The 21,564-nt window shown below is 42.6% G+C and overlaps 1 protein-coding gene and 1 pseudogene across 3 annotated transcripts in view; one reads left to right on the top strand and one right to left on the bottom strand.

Moving 5' to 3' along the window:
* RBMS1 (RNA binding motif single stranded interacting protein 1) overlaps nucleotides 1-21,564 on the bottom strand; it is a 764,797-nt gene that overhangs the window by 574,243 nt on the left and 168,990 nt on the right. The window lies entirely within an intron of this gene.
* LOC144824879 (ferritin light chain, oocyte isoform pseudogene) lies at nucleotides 18,946-19,468 on the top strand (annotated as a pseudogene).

Below are 21,564 nucleotides of genomic sequence, written 5' to 3'. Positions count from 1 at the left end.
CTACACATGATCCTAAAAGCACTATTTACCTCACATTCTCCTTTGTGTTAAATACAGAAGCCCATTGTTACAGCAAACAAATGATGGATGGAATGCTGACAATGGAAACATTCTCCCCCAGTCAAAAGATCTGGGTTAAATCTATCGTTCTTTTGCCCACTACGCCACCCCAGTTTGGACCCAGGCATATGCAAATCAGTCTAGACCCTGTGCCCCATGGGAACAGTCCAGACTGAACTGCCAGGCCAGGTCCTCCTTGGACCCGGAAACAAGCGTCCTGGAACCGGTTTCAGGGTATGTCACCTTTCTTCAGCCAGGCTAGCTTGAATCCAGTGGCACAGTGAACAAGGGACCCACTGGATTCAAGCTAGCCTGGCTGAAGACGGGTGACATACCCTGAAACCGGTCCCAGGATGCTTGTTTCTGGTTCAGGGAGGACCTGGTCTGGCAGTTCGGTCTGGACTGTTCCCATGAGGCACAGGGTCAAGACTAATTTGCATATGGCTGGGTCCAAACTGGGGTGGCGTAGTGGGCAAAAGAACAATGGATTTAACCCCAGATCTTTTTATTGGGGGAAAATGTTTGCATTGTCAGCATTCCATCCATCATTTGTTTTCTGTAACACTTTTCGCCCTAAGTGGGATGGGTATTCCCAGACTTGGGTCCCTTGCTCACTGTGCCACTGGATTCAAGCTAGCCTGGCTAAAGAAGGGTGACATACCCTGAAACTGGTCCCAGGTTGCTGTTTCCGGTCCAGGGAGGACCTCGCCTGGCAGTTCGTTCTGGACTGTTCCCATGAGACACAGGGTCAAGACTGATTTGCATATGGCTGGGTCCAAACTCGGGTGGCGTAGTGGGCAAAAGAATGATGGATTTAACCCACATCTTTTGACGGGGGAGAATGTTTGCATTGTCAGCATTCTGTCCATCATTTGTTTGCTGTAACACTTTTCGCCCTAAGTGGGATGGGTATGCCCAGATGTGGATCCCTTGCTCACTGTGCCACTGGATTCAAGCTAGCCTGGCTGAAGAAGGGTGACATACCCTGAAACCGGTCCCAGGATGCTTGTTTCCGATCCAGGGAGGACCTGGCCTGGCAGTTCGGCCTGGACTGTTCCCATGAGGCACAGGGTCAAGACTGATTTGCATATGGCTGGGTCCAAACTGGGGTGGTGTAGTGGGCAAAAGAATGATGGATTTAACCCAGATCTTTTAACTGGGGAGAATGTTTGCATTGTCAGCATTCCGTCCATTATTTGTTTGCTGTAACACTTTTCGCTCTAAGTGGGATGGGTATGCCAAGACGTGGGTCGCTTGCTCACTGTGCCACTGGATTCAAGCTAGCCTGGCTGAAGAAGGGTGACATACCCTGAAACCAGTCCCAGGGTGCTTGTTTCCGGTCCAGGGAGGACCTGGTCTGGCAGTTCGGTCTGGTCTGTTTGATTTGCATATTTCTGGGTCCAAACTGGGGTGGCTTAGTGGGGGGCAAAAGAACGATGGATTTAACCCAGATCTTTTGACTGGGGCATTGTCAGCATTCCATCCACCATTTGTTTGCTGTAACACAAATACAGATGGGTAGGGGCCAGCAACACAGGAAACAACGCTGATGGAAGGGAGAGTGGGAAGTATCACTAAGAAAGGTGGAAGGCAACATGGAGAGCAGGTGGTGACACATATCGCTATGATGCTGCTAGCGATGTGTGTATCATAGTGTTTTTTTGTTATGGAGGCTGGTGGTGTAACACAGCAGAGGGAAAGAGGACGAGTGGCAGGGGCAAACGACACAAAGTCAGATGCACAAGGGTGAGTGAGAGGGTGTAACACGAGCGTGGGTGGGGTACAGAAGCACATGCGTGAGAGAGAGCAACACGGAGCGTGGAAGGGGAGAAAGACGCACACGAGAGAGCCAGCACTCAAACACATACACTTTCATGAAGTGCTTCAACAAAAAGGAAAAAGTAACATGACCGTTCGCATCCACTGCCACATATCATTTTGGTGCACACGTCACATTGCCCCTTCTCTAGGCATGTGTGGGTGGGTCAAACTTCTTGCCACCAATGATGTGCATAAATCAGCTGTGGGCCTTTGAATTGTTAGATCTGGGGGAGCCCGATAGGCCCTTTTGGACATGGCCACCCAATCAAAACACTGGAGGCCTACACACCCTTTTTCCTAGACATTTAAACCCTTGCTTTGGTGTGCCTGGTTTTCTTCTAGCCTTTGCACCCCCCCTTCCTGCCCTATGTGGAAAGAGAGATTGAGCTTGTCTACGATATTTCTGCCCATCAGTGCACCATCATCAGGGACTCAGCCTGGTAAATTCTGCCAGATTTAAAAAGTAGAACAGTAGCACAAATTAGGGGGTCAGAGACACTTCCTAGTGGGTGTAAAAATGTGAACAAAGATGAGGCCACCCCGCCCCTTTTCATTTCTTTCTCAGGAGAGGGACTACCCCTGGACACCGGGGTTTGTCCATAGAACTTGTTCACATCCGCTTGCTATATAAAACGCATGCCCAAGGTTTACGCTGCCGCCACTGCTAACAAAATGTGTTGCAAGTGCAGAGCAAACTTTGTCGAGGTGTGACCTAACAAATCTGAAACGGCCACTGCAGTTCAGTGCTGCCCTACAGGTTACTGGATCTTGCATTTCCTTCCATAGATATCTAATATGCATATTATTACTTTTCTTTACTTTTCCTGTAGTTTCATCCAATTTCTTCGTTAAGACTCCATTTTCTTTCTATTCATGCATTTCCTCATTTGCCCATTTGAAGGAAGAATGTATCTCCAAATGCAGAGGGCATGCGCGCGCACACACACACTCTCTATATGTCTCTCTCGCTCTGTCGCTCTCTCTCTCTTTTGTCTTTCTCTCTTACTCTCTCTCCAAGTGCTTCAGAGGCCTTTGTGTCACTGTAACACATTGTTGTGGGTCATCGCTGTAAGGCCAGGCTGCCTTCCTTGAAGCGGTTCAGATTAAAGTATTTTAGGCCCCAGTGCATTGTGGTATAAATCTTGTGTTGAGCTAACCTCCTTTCTTTCTTCAGCTGACCACAAAACCACCACTTGCAATGAGAGCTGCATGGTGTGCCCCATAACTCTTTGGGACATGCAGCTCTAAGCCAGTAAAGTCAAGGGCACTGCTTACATGAATGATTTATGCATTTGGAAAAGATAAATCATGTGCACGTTTAATTTTACATTATTTACAAAGAATTTAAACCCAAAAGAATACAAAAGGCATGTCGGCGTGCATCTGTTCCTGTGAACTGTTTCTTTACTAAATTTCAAGTGTAACCAGACATTCCAGCAAGAATTAATCATGTCCTGTTTGTGTCACCACAAATAAATCATTGGCTGTGTGCACTGAGGATCCATTAATCACACTATGAACCCCTTCCCCCATTTTTACTAGGCCGCATCGGGATGCTTTAAGTGGAAACATGTGGTTAAGCCAACTGCTTATCTGAATATCAATTTCTGAGTCCAGATGTCTGGTTATTTATTTTACATTAATAATGGCATGCAGCCCGTTTCTAAAATCGTCTAATATCTGTGCAAATAAGCGATCTCGCACATAGGGCGACAGGCAAAATAAAACATTTTCTCACTGTAAATACCAATGACAGTCATCAAAATGTTCGATTTATGATCAGATTTCAAAAAAACCCTGATCTCTGAAGTCAGGATTTACCGAATTTGGTCGAGAGAAAGTTGAGACTTAAATTAAGTTCTGCTACCAAAAGTTAGTACTTCGCCTTTCCTCCAAAATGAAACAAAATAAGGGAGATCTCTTACTGTACAAAAAGGCTACAATCTCCACACAATAGTTTACCATGACCAATAGAAAGTGGTACATGCCTACAATCTGTGGTGAAAGCATACTTGGTACTACTCCACTGGTAAAAATAATTTGTGAAATTGGACTCATTTATGCAAATATAACTTTTACAATAACCTTTCGAAACTGGCCTCCCACATTGTTGAATTAAGCCTCGCTGAGCCAGATACCAAGACAGGGGGTCTGCAATTGAAAATGTTCACATTAAAACACCGGCATTTAGAGAAATAACCTTGTTAATAATACTTAGATACTCTTAGACACAGCTGGAGGCAGTAAGCTTTTTTCTTTGGTAAGTTGCTATATTTCTATTTTGCGATATTTGTAAAAACACAATTTGTATTAATTTATCACCATATAGTCTCAATAATTTAATGATGGAAAAGTTGTGCTGTGGAGTCATTGCTGGTTCCGAAGTGCAGGAGGTGGTGTTGTAAGGTAAAGACACAGGATGGCAGAAAAGCAATTAGAAATGTTATTTTGATGCATTAACCAATTCCCCACCCAAAAAAGCCTGCATGAGCTACATAGAGGAAATAGAGATGTAAATAACAGGGACGGACCAATTAGGAGCATATTCACCACTAAATTGGCAAAACAACCACAGGCCAGTAGCATTTATAATTAAATGAGCCTGTGTACCAAAGCAATTACCACGTGTAATTCAGCAAACTCTAGAACTGTCTAAATTTATTGCAGATCAACTGTTTGTAAACCAGCTTATAATGAGCTTTCAAGAAAAACACAGCTATTTCCACCAGTTAATTATTTTTAACTGATTTCACATACACTGTGTGCACTACAGTAGTTTCAAAATGCTTTCGTAAATTATTTGGACAAGCATAGAAACAAGAATGTTACAAAGAGTGAAGGGGGAAATCATGACTAAATGTTTGCTTGTTGGAAAAGGGGATTTTTTGGGACTCGAACAATCCCTGGGACTGATGCATAAGAGACATCTTTCAAACACGACCTGGAAGGGGTTCTTCTGTAATATTACATCTTAATGATAGTTTAAATAATTTTTCCTAATTTGATAAATGCTGATCAACAGGCGTGGCCGGTACAGGTAAGGGCGGGGTGGTGAAGTCGTAATACGATGTGATAGGGAAAATAAAATAAATTAATTAATAAAACCACTTACCTTGCGCTCGCCACATCTCTGAGTCGGTGATGCTGCAAGCGCAAGGTAAGTGGTTTTAATTAAATAAGACCACTTACCTTGCGCTCGCCGCAACGCCGAGACGGTGATGCTGCGAGTGCAAGGTAAGTGGTTTTATTTATTTATTTTCCCTATCCCATCGCGTGCCGACTCCCCCTTACCCCCTGTCCCGCCTCACTACTCTTACCTGTACCGGCCACGCCTGCTTATCGAGCAGTTAATCAATATCAGCTTAAAATAAATGTATTGCATTTGAAACATTTTGCTTCATTTCAGAAATTTGAATGTCCAGCGATACGCAATCGTAAATTTCCACCCTTTCATGGACAGGTGTCTGGCCAGTAATTGGGCGATATATCTTGATGAAAATGTCCCCGACTGTCCCCCTTCTCCAAAGTAGTCAATCATGCAGAGCCCTCTCTAGCCCCTACTTAAAATCTGAAAACAAAACTTTAATTTACTCCAATCATGTCAGATATGTGTGATACACCCCTTAACCATACAATGACCTATGAAGTGATTGATTTCCCTCATCTGTGATGCTTTTAATTGATGGGCATGAGGCTTGTCAATCTGCAGTGAATATCGTACTGAGCCTGATTTTCAAGCAACCTTGAAAATTCAATTTCTCACCAGAAAAATGCCCCAGCCAAGTTGACTGCACGTATAAGCACAGCATTGAAAAAAAACACACATTTAATTGGCATTCCCCTGTAATTCGTTTGCTTTACTGAAAGGTATGCTTGCAAAAAACATTTTAGGCGTTTGACAATATGTATATGCCTTCTGATATGGAAACTGAAATAAATAATGCTTTGCGCTTGGCAGACATAAATAGTAATTAACTTTCTGCAACTAAAGAGAAACATTGCTACAAGGTAAATAAATATGAACATCTTTATTATATTGGATAATCGAAGCTACCAACTAATCGGTATCATTGCCACCAAAAATTACACTGCATGTGCAAAGAAGGACGATAGACAAAAATCATCTCGCTTGCCTATGATCTCACAATAATACATTGCGTGACTCTCACCCTGCCTATTTAGTTACATATGGCTGTATCATGTAATTGACAAATCCATCAGGGCTATACCACTCCTGCATTTTTATTACATCCCCCTTTCTGCACTGAAACACCATATCATTTCCAGCATAAGCAGTTAGATGCAAATTACAAAAACTATGACTGATTCTATAAATGCAAGTTTACCGAATCACTACTGCGCTTTATGTTCCACTGTGTTTGGTTCGTTACAGTAAAACACTTTTGTATTGATCGTCATTTGCAGTCCACAAATATATCTAGTGATGGAGCTAAGATGATTTTTCTCTTGAATACAAAATGTTTTATGGTGATATGACATCCGGTACTGTTTTTTATAAGTACGGTTTTACGTAATATGCTTAACTTTAAGGAATTTTGTGTTTTCAAACACTCTTATAGAATAGATGCCCCTTACTTATTATATTTTTATGGTCATAGTTATTCTAATGTTTAGATTTCCGAAACATGTCTTCGTGATGCCTCTAATTCAGATTAATACTGCAATTAAGATGCCAATTGACATTTCATTCTCTAAATATCGGAAATCAGTAAAAGTGATGTGACATTAGAATAATGATGTTAATCACTGATGTCAGATCCACAAACAAAGCTAACGTGTCGATTGCCTTTGGGAACCTTTAAAAGCACATATTAACATTTGCTTTCCCTTAAGGTATGATATCAAAATGCATCTTAAATTACAATTTCTGCTCCCCATGCTTATTTTTTCTTTATTTGAAGAATGATTGTGTGAAGGATCTTTTAAGGTGGTTTGAAGTTACCAATCGAGACTAGTAATCCCAGCCCACTGATATACCTCCTCATCACAAATTTGTGAGAAAGCAAGGGGAACATTTTAATAAATACGTTAATAGCCTTCTTCCTTTCATGCAGCAGCAAGGAAACGCCTTTGAAATTAATGAGCCTGTGCGACCACAAAACTCCATGAGCAAACAATATTTGGAAAACGATATAAAGATACGCCCACTAGATGTCCTGGAACATGGATTGAAACTATAAGAAGATCTGCTGTTTGGCATAATCACTAAAGCATTGTTTGGTGCATACATAACATGATAAAAAAAACATTATTATCTGTTTCAATTCAATATATGCCTCCTCTGTTATAGCAGCCATTTTGGGAAATGGCAGCAGGGTTGCTCTGAGTAGTTATTTTCTGTCTCATAGTTCTTGAAATATTACATCATCAATGCAAAACATTCGTCATTTATAAAAGGGTCGTCCAGAATAATTTGGCTTAGCAATATCTACCCAAGCTAAATTACTTCTCTAATTATACAAAAACACAAATCAAAAATGAAGATCGCTGGACAACAATTGTTTTACAGAGGTATATCTAGAGGCCAGGACTATGGGCAGAAGTTACAGAGAAGCTGTTTGTGGAGGACGGTCTTGCAAACCGGCTGGGCTTTTGCATCCAATACTCACCAATAATGTTTTAACGTAAGGATGAAGGATGCAAAGCACGTATTTAAGAAATGTGCCTGAGCCAAACACAATAAACCTACACATTACAAGACCAACCAATGTGACACTGTTGTGCGTCAAGCAGCAAAGCGGGGCTAACTGCTATCTACGTCAATAATCACATTTACATAAAAAGTCTGCCTCTAGCATTGATTGCCACTAGGTCAAGAGTTTAAAGCGGAATTACTATTCCAGTAGTACATTCATCCATTGATTTTGCATTTAAGGTCATGTGCTCATAGTTTTTTGAACATGCAATTTGTGGGTGTGTTTGTTTTAATTTCTGCATCAATAATTTCTCGCAGTGAGTTGCTTATCAAAGAACTCTCAGACATTTTCTGCAATCACAGATCTGAGCTGCACAACCATGTTTGTTCTTCAAGCGCAGTACAGTTAAATATTTTTGTAGGTTCTCGATAATCATAAAATGAGTTTCAAACAGAATTACACATTTTCATTCTATCATACATGACTGGAATTAATGACATGACTGGCATTAATCAAGTACAGACGTTTAAACTGAATAAACCCCTGTATTGGTCTTACATACGTACAAATAAGAGTAACTTTATTTTAGATGTGTTCCCTAAAAATTGAGAACCAGGACAGAAAGACAGTGGTGGCTGCTCCTGGGAAGCAGCACTGGGGCGGGGAGGGATAAAAAAAGAAAATCACTTACCTGAAGGCCGTCCGCTTCTCCTCTGTCCTCTTCCTGGCTTCTTCTGTGGAAACAGTAAGGTGGAATCAGCCAGGCTCCCTATAGCCAAACACAACACTGCAATGCAGCGTTGTGATTGGTCTGAGCGGCGTGGTTCGGTGCACAGCCATGGATTGGGAGCCTGGGCATGTCCTCCACGCAGACTGTAATGTAGCCTGCATGGAGAACATGCAAAGTGCGCATGAATGTTTAGCTGGCCTGAGAGAGCCAGTCATTCTTGCGCACTTAGATTAGTGCTCACCACTCCTCCCCATGCTCGGAGAGCAGAGTAGATCCACCCGCCTTGCCGAGACAAGCAGCAGGAACAAATAAAATGCTAATAACCCGAGTTATTACTATTTTATTTTTCCTTTCTTTTCACTGCAAAAAGCAGTGGGGCGACGCTCCGCTTCCTTAGCGGAGGAGCCGCCACTGCAGAAAAAAAGGCTAATAACTCACCTGTCAACCACTTGTGCTCACAAGGCATTAAATACATTAGTACTTTGGAATTCCCTTTGATTCTGAGCCATCACAGCTGACAGTCCCTCTAACATGATTAAGAAAGCAGATTAAACAGACACCCCTGATGACCCAAACAGTTAAGATATTTGGAAAGGTTAGATGTATTTGCTCCTGTAAATGTACATATCAGTAAAGGTTTCCTGAGAAATATGTCCTTAATGCACTCTAGGAGTCATGGGTCAGCCCACTTTTAGTGAAAACATAGTCCATGCTGCATACCCTAAACTAGTAATTATAACCCCAAGGATGGCTGCCTATGACTATCAATGCTTATGGAAGGTAAAATATCCTCAGAGCTCAGATTAATCTATGGATTAGCTATTCTAGATCACAAACTGCTGAAAGGGATCCTGTCAAGTGACTGAATTCGATATATGATTAGGTCGCTCAGTTTTATATTTTTTAAACAATTTTGTCTGTATATATCTATGTTTGTACGTTGTTATTTTATATGTCTTTATCCATTTTAATTTAGTTCTGTTAAAAATGCTGGGTTTAATATATTTCCTTATTTATTTAACCAATAGATGTACTCTGATACTTAGATTTCTAATGGGTTTACAACTATGAAGAGTTATATGTTCTACATCAATGTCTTCATATTGAAAAGTGAGCATCACAGTGCAAACACGTGCCCTTCTGCAGCTCTTTAAATATTCATTAGGAAATCTCATCCCACTTGGTTCTGGCTACAGTCAGTTTTAGCTGTCTTGAAGATGACATGTCACCATTACATACCCCACCCAACAAAAAGCACACTACCTAACCATACACAGGTAACTTACACATACACATAGAGAAAGCGGCTTTGGATCAGCCTTTTTCAGCCGTTGACTTATTTGGGTGAATCCCCATCATGCATTGGCTCAACTGGCTGTCCATCACGTTTTGTTTTAGCCCATAGCATTTAGCGGAGGGTTTCATTCTTCAGCATTTATGCACTGCTAATTCTAAGAAAGTAGTTCCCCGGAAGCATGGCAATGGGCCTCTTTTTGCAGATATTAAATAAATGAACTACCCTGAAGGAGTGGCACAGTGTCATCAGGTGGTATAGAAGATGACCTGCTTTGCTTGGAGTGTGAGTTGAACACTCGCTATCACTTCCCAGTGAAAACCATAATGCAGTGAAGCTGTTCTAGCTGATTGTGAGCAGCTCACATTATCTGTGAATGGCCCAGGAGTGCCAGTGAGGTTGATACAGCAAGCTTCCCCTACCAAAACACCACTCTTATCTTGCATCAGGCCAGTTACCCTAGAACTGGTGATGTGCATCCTAGAGTCGCATAATGGCTTAACAGAGTGGAGTACAGGAGATGACTTGATGGGTAGAAGCATTAACAATGCGGCTTTAACCACGTGTGCCATTACCACGCTTGCCTTTTCCACTCATATGACTTTACCAAGCATATTCCTTTACCACGCATGCCTTTACAATGATTTACGTTGTAAAGGTGATAAAGGCATATGTGTGCTAAGGGCAGTCAGTGCTATAGATTCAGAGCGAACAGGCGGGATGGGAGGTGTTGGAGACTTGGAGGGACTTCCTCCAATAAATTCCTGAGAATTCAAGGAACAGGAAAGATCTGGACGTGGCTTGGTGAGTAGGGCTGGTATTAGGGCTCAGGGCGGGGGTTGCGGTCGTTTTTAGGGCTGGGGGCTGGGTTTAGGGCTTAGGGCAGGGGGCTGGGCTGTTTTTAGAGCTGCTGTCGTTTTTAGGGCTGGGGACCGGTTTCAGTGCTTCGGGGTGTCGGGCTGGGGTGTTTTAAGGGCTGGGTTCGGGTCATTTTCAGGGCTGGGGGCAGTGTTTCAGGGCTCAGGATGAGGGGCTGGGGAGTTATCTGTACTAAGCTATGCCTTTTTCCATTATGCTGTTATGACAAAATTTGTTGTAAAGGCATGTGTGGTAAAAGTATGCGTGGTAAAGGTCATGGTACAGACCACATTGTTAAGGCATGCAATGTAATCGCATGCGTGATTCCGTTATACAACCTGACTTGATATCAGCTGTAGTACAAAGCTAATTGCAACTGGTGAAAAAAAGAAAAATATTTCAAACAAGTAACTTTCTAAGATGGCCACTAGAATGAAATGTGACTTAGATGCAGCAGGACAAGAATCGGGACTCTCAAGGAGAGAGAAATTCTTTATAGTCCTACTTCTATTTCTTATTCTAGATCCACTCAAGTGACTTCTTGCTGCTATGAAGCCCCAGCTTCTCCTGTTGGGTTGCTCACTACAAAATCACAGTGCCCAGCAGGCTGCTTCACAGCCTTCTCTTCCCCCCACCAGGTCACTCATTAAAACATTAGAGAACCTATCATGCTCCCATGTGTTGCTGTTCTGTGGCTTCTTGCTTCCCCCACCAGGCCACTTGCTAAAAGTTCTTAGCACTTGATAGGCTCCCTATTATTGCATGTTTACATCTCCGTGCAGGTAAGTGTGGTGGGGCGGTGGGTATGGGGGAAGTCAACAGATGACGGAATAGGATTTATTTATTTATTTTTTCCTATTCCGTCGTCTATCGACTCCCACCCCGCCCCGCTTACCTGCACAGACCGCTGCTGCGTGCTCCTCCCGCCAGGCCACTGAGTAAGACATCTGAGCAGACAGCAATACCCCTGTGCTGTCACTCCACAGCCACTTCTCCTCCTGATGGGCTACGCACTATGACATCAGAGAACCCATGGGCTACGCACTATGACATCAGAGAACCCAGTGGGACCCCTGTGTTTTTCCTTCGAGGCCCCTGTCCTCCCACTAGGATACTGATTGAAACTTCAGAGTAGCCAGCGGGCTCCCTTGTGTTGTCACTTCATGGCCTTTGACTCTTTTTGCACGTCTGCTCGCTAAAACTTTAGAGCACCAGGTGAGCACCCTTGGTTTCCATTTTGTAGCCCCCTGCTACCCCAGCGGGACCTCTCTCTAAATGATCAGAGTTCCTGTATGGCTTCATGCTCCTTCCACCAGGCCTCACTGCAACATTAGTGCCTGATGGGGTTCCCCTTCGCAGACCCTGCACTTCACACTTGGTCATCTCTGACCGCCCACACATGAAACTCGATGCCTCCTCAGCTCAGCAATGAACCAACATCTCTAGGACATTCAGTAGCAGGTACATTCTTCCAGCTGGTATGCCTAAACATGCTTAATGTAGTGACCAACTTGTTGGCAAAAATGTAGGTCTGACATATAAATGAAAATGCAAGCCAGACCAACTGGAATTGCATATCCTTGCTTTTAACACCACTGCCTGGCGATCTGCAGAGTGGAAACAGGTAGAGAACGCCCCTAAAATTGGTATGGGGGTACAGAAAAGATGTTTACCTGCTGGCAAAATATTTTCTATGTCGGGTAGCTAGTCGGAGAATTTTGCATGCGCTAATATGTTCCTGTACATTGGCATATGTGAAAATGGTAGTCACAAATGCCCCATGAAGTTTTATCACTGTATTTAAATACTACTATCCCAGCATCATTCTCACTTGGATTAAATCAGTAATATATCCATTGACAAATTCGTTTTTGACAGGGCGTGACAGGATGAGGGGCATAGCTAGCTGCACTCCGAGTCATGAATTTCAAACCTGGGCTTAAATGTGATTTTGCATCTGTGAGGCTACCATACTTCATTGGCTGAAAGTGGCTGCCCCAAACAGATGACTGAAAGAGGGTCACCCATAGCCTATGTATCTGTTTGCTTTTGGTGTTGATGATATGAACTCTGGTAGACAGTAAAAGCAAACCTAGAACTACACCTAAAAATGTCATGTGTGAACCCCTACTGGCTGTCAGTGGCTGTACCACATACAGTGCTCACGGTCCCAGTTTACGCTGTGACCGATCTTTAACTAGGAGCACTGGGTGCAAACAAGGACACTGCATCCTATTACACATCATTTCCTGCCTCCAAGTCAGCTGAGAACTCGTGCTTGTCCTGTGGCAGCACATTAGTGGAAGGCAGACCAGCTGTTTAAAGCAGCCACTCCGTATTTCACCCAGCCTGCTTTGCAAAGGGTTGTAGAGATCCTCCTGCAGACAGGTACAGGGCATCTTTATCCCTGTGTGCAGGTGGTGCCCTCAGGGGAGCATTTACTGTGTGACACCACTTTGTGGCACACACTCAGTGCGCCTCCTGACAGCCCTTTTGCCTCTGTGCCAGCATCCATAATAAGGCGCTGGTACTGAAGCAAGGTGCTTCCCTCGTATACCATTTTAGGGGTGCACTGGTGTGATGTGTATTACAGGAGGGGAGGCATAAGTGCCTATGCCCACATCTGTAATACTAAAGTGTCCCTGGGGCAAATAAATAGGGGACACCACCCATCATGCCCCAAGAGCACTTTATGTAAGACGCCCCCAGGTAGGTATTATGAGTAAGTGACACCACAGAAATATCAATACTCAGAGATAATCAGAAGGCATTGTAAATAGAAAGGTCAAATTTATTGCAGAGGGATATTGGTGGCATAGCAGACAGAGGACTGAGCTTGTGTATGATGGAGGCAGATGGGAAACTGACAACTTTCCTGAACATTCCGCATGGATAAACAGTTATTTATTTTGATGGGTTCATTTTAATACAGATTTGGTGGTTTAATAATATGTCTAGTTGGTGGTACGGAGAAATTTGAAGTATGATTTCCGAACCTGAATTTCAGTATTTTAATGTTCACTCAAATAGCTCCTTTAAGCCAAGGCCTCTAGAGCAGTCACTGCGAGAATGTGTTACAAAGCTGCCTATAAAATGTTTTCCAGGAAAAAGCTTTGGCCCAGAACCTTCATCAATGTACATACAGTAGCCTTCAGAAAATCCATTTATCAAGCATCCAAAATGACCAGTCAAGGCTTCGAACTAGCACACATTTCAATTGTGTTTTGTAATATATTTTTTCAACTATTCTTAACCCATACTGCTTGCAAATATTATGTTACATAAATATTTTTTTATATTTCATTCTTAATTTACACAGCACTGAAACTGTATGCGTTATATTCTTTATTGCGGGTTTTTCCTGTAAAGTTATGTTCATTGTGCGAAGACACATTGTTTATAAATATAAAATCAATGTGCATTGTTTAAATGTAATTTATATCAGATTATTCTGTGCTGTTTGCTGGTGAATAAGAACATTTAAATTATGCCTTTAACACATTTCTGATTCCTGGAAACGTTTTTTATATTCAAATGTTTTGTAACGGTTTTAATAAATAAACCCGACTAAACAGACCGAATTTAGCTTCAACTTGAGCGTGCACAAAATGAATGAAGTCGTATTTCGACAGTATTAGGACAGCGTTCACATGTGCAGTACTCAAAGATGCCATTGGAAATGCATATTTGTTTAATATCAATCCATATGTCACAAGGTAGCAAAAAGTGGTACACATTTAACCTCATTAACTATGCAGAACACACAACCCCTCCTCAAACGAATATAGAATCACTGATGTCAATGTTCACTCTTAGCTCATCTGTACATTTGCATCAACGAATGCACAACTTCACTAAGAAATATACATTCAGACTAATACACACCATGGCAAGTATACATTCACTCCACCAAATGTTCACTCACAGACAAAGATATACCTTCTAACAAAATTTGTGAAATATCATTCACAGAAGCCAACAAAACATGACAGAAGTGGACATACCATAAATGAATGCCGGACAATTAATTATTACCTATGCACATGATCAACGTCAAAGAGCTGTGGCAAATCTATATAGTCAAAATGAGCAAGTGTGTCTAGCATTTGTGCAATGCATGACATTAATTACTTACTGTTAATTGCTTAAATAGTTGATATTTTAATAGGAGTCAAGGTTACAATGGGTGAAAATTCCAAAACTACAACACTACAATAATGTCTGAAAATTACAATAATGCAATAGTTATGGTGGTCCTTTAAGACAATCACATCATAGTGTTGTTCAGCACGCAAACACAACTTTAATTCAACCGAAATCATCAACAGCACGCTACAGCACACCTTAAAAATCAAGCATGGGTAGAGGATGTGGCCTAATAGCTAGAGTGGTTGGAGTCTCAGCAGGGAAGCTCAACATCCTGTGATTCTGGGCAGATCATTTGGGGCCAGATGTACGACCAGTTTTTGCGTGCGCAAACAGGTTTGCGACCCGTTTGCACATGGAAAAACGTACATGACCATGTACAAACACAATTTTGCGTCTCGCCAAAAATTGCGACCCGTAAAATAGTGTTTTGCGACTCGCTATTAGGAAGGGGCGTTCCCTTCCTAATATCGAGTCTCTAGCCATCTACGAATGTTTTGTGACCGAAATTGCGGTCGCAAAACACTTGCAATTTACCGCCCTTTTCAAGAGGGTGGTAATAGAGTCACAAATGGTAAGGGGACCCCTTCCCCTTTGTGATTGGCCCTGAAAATATTTTTTAAGGGCAGGCCGTGGTCCCAGGGACCACTACATGCACGAAAACGGTTCATTTTTTTATGTATCCCATTTTCCTTTAAGGAAAACGGACTGCATTTAAAAAAAAAGCTGCTTTATTGACAAGCAGTGCCAGACATGTAGGTCTGCTGAGCCCAGTAGGCCATCATCCCTTGGAGGGCCAGCCATTCCCAATGGGCTCTCAAATTGCGAGTGGCTCATTAATATTCATGAGCCTCACATTTTGCGACCCCATTGGGAATCGCAATCAGTGTCTCTGACACTGTTGTGCATTCCAAATTGCGAGTCGCAATTTGTGAGTTGCAATTGAGCGCAAATTGTGAGTCGCAATTTGGAATGGTCGTACATCTGGCCCATGCCTAATATAAACGAATGTGTCCATCTGTAACGCAACTGTTGCTCGTGTAAAGCGTTCTGATACTTTCAGGTCAAGTTTGTGCCATATAAAACTGCCCCCCAAAAAATAAGGTTTGGTAAAGCCAATAGGTCTTGCCTTTGGGACCTATTGGCTTCGCCAATAGTTTTTAGCCATGCTGCACAGCATCCCAGATGATGTACGCCATGGCTAAAGATTTTTTTTATATGGCTTTGATACGGCCAGTTGCATAGTTTTGTAGGCACGTACACCATTTATGTGCAAGGCTACAAAATGGTACTGCTGAACAAGGGAGTGAGAGAACAAATTGGACTGCTGGAGAAGACCAAACGGGTGAAAGACAGCAACATGGAGCAGGTGCTGGAGATGAACACGGACTGAAAAGTAACCGGGGGAAGTACACAAGGGCAAATGTGGCATGAAAGGGAGCACTGAGACGCATATGGGTCAGTGGCATAACAAAACTTGAGCGGGGCAATCTGCAAAGTGCATGGAGCTGCCCCCTTCTGGACTTACTCAGAAGCTCTCGGGCCAAGGTACTGCGCTGAGGGAGCCTTCCGGAGCTCGCCCCCCCTCCCCCTGCACTGTGGGGGCAGCAGGGGCCTTTGTAATGCCTCTGATATGGGTGATAGAAAGCAACATGAAGTACACGTTGGAAAACATATGCACTCCTGTGGAGGGCTTAACCCAAAATAAACAAGCATTGGCATAGACAATAGGTCTAGCTTTCGGGAATGGAAAAACTTCACCCTAATCGTGGTACCGTGCCACAATCTAAATTTGGAATGGTGATCATCCACACAATGTAATGTGTTAGATGTCAAGATAAGAGTTTGATAATAAACCCGAAAATGGTAAAGTAAGAGCCCCGACAACAATTGAGAAGGACAGCAGGGTCAGGCGAGGAAACGGTGTTAAATCAACAGTAATGGATGCACAAGTCACCCGGTAGCAGCGAACTGAAACGCTGCCCCAAAGTCTCTATAGGCTGCAATTACGCAGAGAGGTCCGGTCTCGTTACTATGCGGACCTTTCTGCGTAATTACTTTACCATTTTCGGGTTTATTATCAAACTCTTATCTTGACATCTAACACATTACATAGTGTGGATGATTGTGGCAGGTACCACGATTAGGGTGAAGTCTTTCCATTGTCAAGACTACTGTCTCGGACTTCTATCTCCTTTGAAAATCAATATCCTGGCTTTCACCCCAACTATATATATTTATGTTTTTTGACTCTAAAGTCACATTTTACCATACAGATAAGACCTCGACGCATCTCGGTCATTTCTGTCTTCTAAGCCTTGGGAAAGTTATGGTACCGACTGATGGTACTGACGAAACACGTGTCGGCTGTTTTTGTTGATTCTGCATTTATTTCATGACGCAACTTCAAAATAAAGAGAATTAAAAACATGAACTTCCTTCTCTGTTATCCTGTCCAATAACGAAGACTCCATGACATTTGGAATTGGATTGATGTGCTTATGTACTGTGACTAACAAGTCACTCAATCTTATTTGGTTCCTAAGGATTGTGCTCTTTTTGATCCCTTCTCTGTAACCATCAGAAATTGTTTAAATGTAATTCACAAGGTACTTACTGTTAGAGGGAGCAGTATTTAAAAACAGGCACCGTTTTCACTTATTTGGATTATTTCATTAGCAATTTGGCTTTTGTAAATGAAAGAGATGTGACTTTCACATACAAGCCAAGCCACAATTCCACAACTGAGTGCTATTGTAGCAGGTCCGACGCTTAATCAAGTTAACATACGAGTGTAGTGTTGTGTAACCGGTAAGATCAGTTTGATTTCCTTACTGTGCGTTTCTTAGTTCAAATAAACCATTCATTTCACCAGTCCCTTAGTGGGGTTTTTGACAAAATAGTGGGCAGCTGCTACCTGCGAGATGCTTTATATTGTCGAACGGCTGCCTTTCATTGGTGGAAAGCATAAACCCGATCGTTTGACACAACTGTTAGTCTTTAAAAAAAAAACTCATGCAAACGCAGGTCTATCATCACCATGTTTAAGTCCAGATATATGACTACAAGGAATTCACAAGAGTTTAGGCTTGAAAACTGCAAAAGATGCCACTACCTAGGAGTACTCCTGGTGATCATGATACACGTTTATCACGCAAGCGCACATTCACTTGTTAAAATGTTACTTTTCAGGGGACATTGCTGCGCACGCATCCCTCGCGTACTTAGCACGTCATCGTGATCGCGGTGAAAAAGAAAGTGATCTCGATGACGTGCTAAGCAGCCAAGGGATGCACGCGCAGCAATGATTGGAGAGGCGGAGCGAGGCGCGCGTGCTTGTGCACGTAACCGCAAGCTGGAGGCCGGCAGGTAGCACTTTGAAAAGCCCCTTACTAAAGTCGAGCAAGTAGCACATGCGCTGCTCTAGGCTCGACCTAAAAAGTAGTGCTTGAAAAGCAATCAGCGGAAGCACAGAAGCCAGCCAGCCAGCCAAAAGAGATGGTATAGAGGCTATGCGCCAAGGGAGGGTCGAACACAAGATTGACAAGCTGGAACACGCTTAAAAATCAGGCACATGAGAGTGACAGGAAAGCCAATCAACGGTAAGGAATGGGCGAATTCCACGCCCCAGTGTGTTCTGTGTAAACCCACAAGATGTCTCGCAAAAGACCGAGCATGCACTATCTAGTAGGTGAGGTCTAAATGTGACACAATACAATATTCAGGTTAACTATGTAAAACATTTTGAATGATAGGTTGGGTTAAAGGTACAAAATGTTTTGAATGCCAGGTTGAGTTAATGGTATAGATGTTTGTAATGTCAGGTTGATTTAAGGATATAAGATGTTTTGAATGTGAGGCTCAGTTAAGGGGACAAGATGTTTTGAATGTCTGGTCAAGGGTATAACATTATTTGAATGTTAGGTTGAGTAAACAGTACAAGTCATTTTGAATGTCAGGTTGGGTTAAGGGTATAAGAAAGGTTTGAATGTCAGATTGAGTTAAGGGTGCAAGACGTTTTGAATGTCAGGTTGAGTTGGTATAAGACATTCTGAGAGTTAGGTTGAGTTAAGGGTATATGACATTTTGAATTTCATGTTGAGTTAAGGGTGCAAGATGTTTTTAATGAGAGACTGGGTCAAGGGTACAACACATTTTGAAAGTCAGGCTGAGTTAATGGTATAACATGTTTTTAATGTCTGGCTGTGTCAAGGGTATAAGACATTTTGAATGTTTGGTTAAGTTAAGGGTACAAGAGAGACATCAAAGATTACGCACAGCGTCGAGTAACCAGTTCCTGCTTCAACAGTGTTTCAACAGAACCAGGTGCTTTACCGGACCCCATGCCACCTACTGAATCCGCTCGCGCCGAGGTCACCATGAGCTCCCAGGTTCGACACAACTACCACCAGGAAAGCGAGGCCGGCGCCAATAGCATCATCAACCTGCAGCTGCAGGCCTCATACATCTACCTGTCCCTGGGATACTACTTGGATCGTGATGACCAGGTTCTCAAAGTTCTTTTGGAAACAGTCTGAGAAGAAGCTGGAGCACTCTGAAAAGTTGCTGAAGTTCCAAAACAAGCGTGGTGGGCGTGTGGTGCTGCAGGATGTACAGAAACCAGAAGCGGACGAGTGGGGCAATGGCACCCAAACCATGGAGTATGCTCTGAAGCTGGAGAAGACGGTCAACCAGGCCCTGTTGGATCTGCACAAGGTCTCCACCGATCACACAGACCCCCATATGTGTGATTTTCCGGAGAGCCACTACCTAGAGGAGGAGGTGAAGCTCCTCAAGAAGCTGGGCCACCACCTGACCAACCTAAAGCGCGTCAAGGCTTTGGAGGTGGGCATGGGAGAGTACCTCTTCGACAAGCTGACCCTAGATGAGGACAATGACTAGGTCCAGTCATGGTGGCTGCTTTCCTGTGGGGTTGAATGCTTTGCGACTAGTAACTGGAACATGTAGGTGGAGACCTAACTAAATAAACCTCTTTAATTTGGCCAAAAAAAAGTTAAGGGTACAAGATGTTTTAAATGTTAGGCTGAGTTAAGAGCCAAGTCGTTTTGAATGTCAGGTTGAGTTAAAAGTCCAAGATGTTTTGAATGAGCGGGATTTGTTGTGAGGTCCCTCAAACTGTTCTGACTTTTATGGGCAGGAATGATTGGAAACTACTTATTTTCAATTGATTGAGACCGTGTTTTTTTTTTTTAAGTTGAGGAACCCAGGGTTTTTTCATGGAGCCCAAATATCAGGGTGCCCAACAACCAAGCCTGCCCTGTCTTAAACTCACTTCATAGCTATTTCTTCAACGAACCTACTCTAGCAGGTTCTTTTTTATCTCCACCGTTTCACATTGTTGCAGTTTTTCTATCTCTTTCTTCTTCCTCCTCCCTTATCTGCATTTGTCTTTCCAATATTGTGCCAAAGTCTGGTGATGAAAAAATAAGTCCCGATCCCCAAAAACAAGAATACTGGGGCGCACTACCTGAAGCCGCCTGCACAAATCAGGAACTGGGTGAAGGGTTTTGATAACTGTGAATGTTCTCTTCTTTATTCATTCAGACAGTTCCATATTTTCATTTCTAAAAAGCCATGGCTCAGACAGTTAGTGATTTGATAATTGGGTTGGCGAAATTAGTCAGATTTAGGTGATGTGTGGCAAGTCACTTTGCAGCTGCTACTGGCATTACTCTGCAAAATGACAAGGGGCGAAAACTATCCGTATTTTACAAATAAGTCGCTGTTTCATTCACATCTAAACATTGCTGGTATTTTAATGTTTTGGAATAATGGGCGTGCAACCCACAGCCCTAATAAAGCCTTGAATAAGAAATGCCATGGCGCAGGAAGTAATAATACAGGAAAATCAGAGCGCCCCCCCCAAACTCCCCCTCCACATCCCCCCATCCCCCCTCCACTTTGAGGCAAACATCACGTATTATAGCGGCGCAATAGTCACGTCTAAATTCCAAGTAACATTTCCAGAATAAACCAAGGAGACAGGGTGTTAGATCAGATCTCTTTGAAACTAAACTGAACTTCAGGCACAAAGGCAGGAGCCACGTCAGTTCCATAGGCTGACACAATATTTCTGATTTAAAAATGTTAACCTATCTATCTGTCTTGATGGTTTCATACATGTGTATTACTATTTCTCTGCTGCTGAATAATTTCTATTTCTAGAATGATCTGGGTCTATTCGAGCTTAACATTACTTTCATAAAATATACCATCTTTATAGCAACAAGCAAACAAAGAGGACATTTCAATATTTGCTGAAATGTGTCTGTCAAATGGAAATGTTCTTGGAATTATCAGTTATTTATATTTTAGCTTAAATGCCAAATCCTGATATAGCTATTAAACTGCTCCACTGACAAACATATTTTTTATTTGCTTGAATCTCGAATTGAAAATCTGTGTTAAAGAGGTTACTGCCTTCAATGTGTACATGAATACATTGGGGCTTTTTTGCAAAACGTATTTTCAGCCATATTAGTAAATTTACAGTCAAGAGTACCCCATTCATGCCTGCCAGATTGCTGATGGCCATAAAAACATTTTTTACTGTGGATTTCTCTGCCACAAGTGTGGAGAAATCCACAGAAATAAATCCCATGCAAGGGGTGGGAAGTGGACATTGCAAGGATTGGTTTGCATTAGAAGTTTACATTTACATGTACAAACTCCTCTCCAACACATCTCCCCCTTGGAAATATTCACAGGTTTACTCCAGCCAAGAGCTGTAGCAACTTCTCTTCCATGGTGGAAAGTGGACAGATCATCCCTAGATAGTCTGGAGTGAGCTTGAAGGCCTTTCTCCACGGGGAAAACGGTGCTTTAACAGAAGGCAGAGCTCCCACTGTACGGATTTTTATGAAGAACTACACACAGAGAGCATATGAGCCCTCAAGAATAATCACATTACATTCCCAGTAGTACTCCTGGAAACCTACACCTGCGGCACCTTTCCAAGCACACTACTGGTAATATTG

Source organism: Lissotriton helveticus, chromosome 3_1 (assembly GCF_964261635.1).
Source record: "Lissotriton helveticus chromosome 3_1, aLisHel1.1, whole genome shotgun sequence".
Classification (NCBI taxonomy): domain Eukaryota; kingdom Metazoa; phylum Chordata; class Amphibia; order Caudata; family Salamandridae; genus Lissotriton; species Lissotriton helveticus.
The sequence above is the reverse complement of the archived record's forward strand: the minus strand, read 5'-3'. Positions and strand labels throughout refer to the sequence as shown.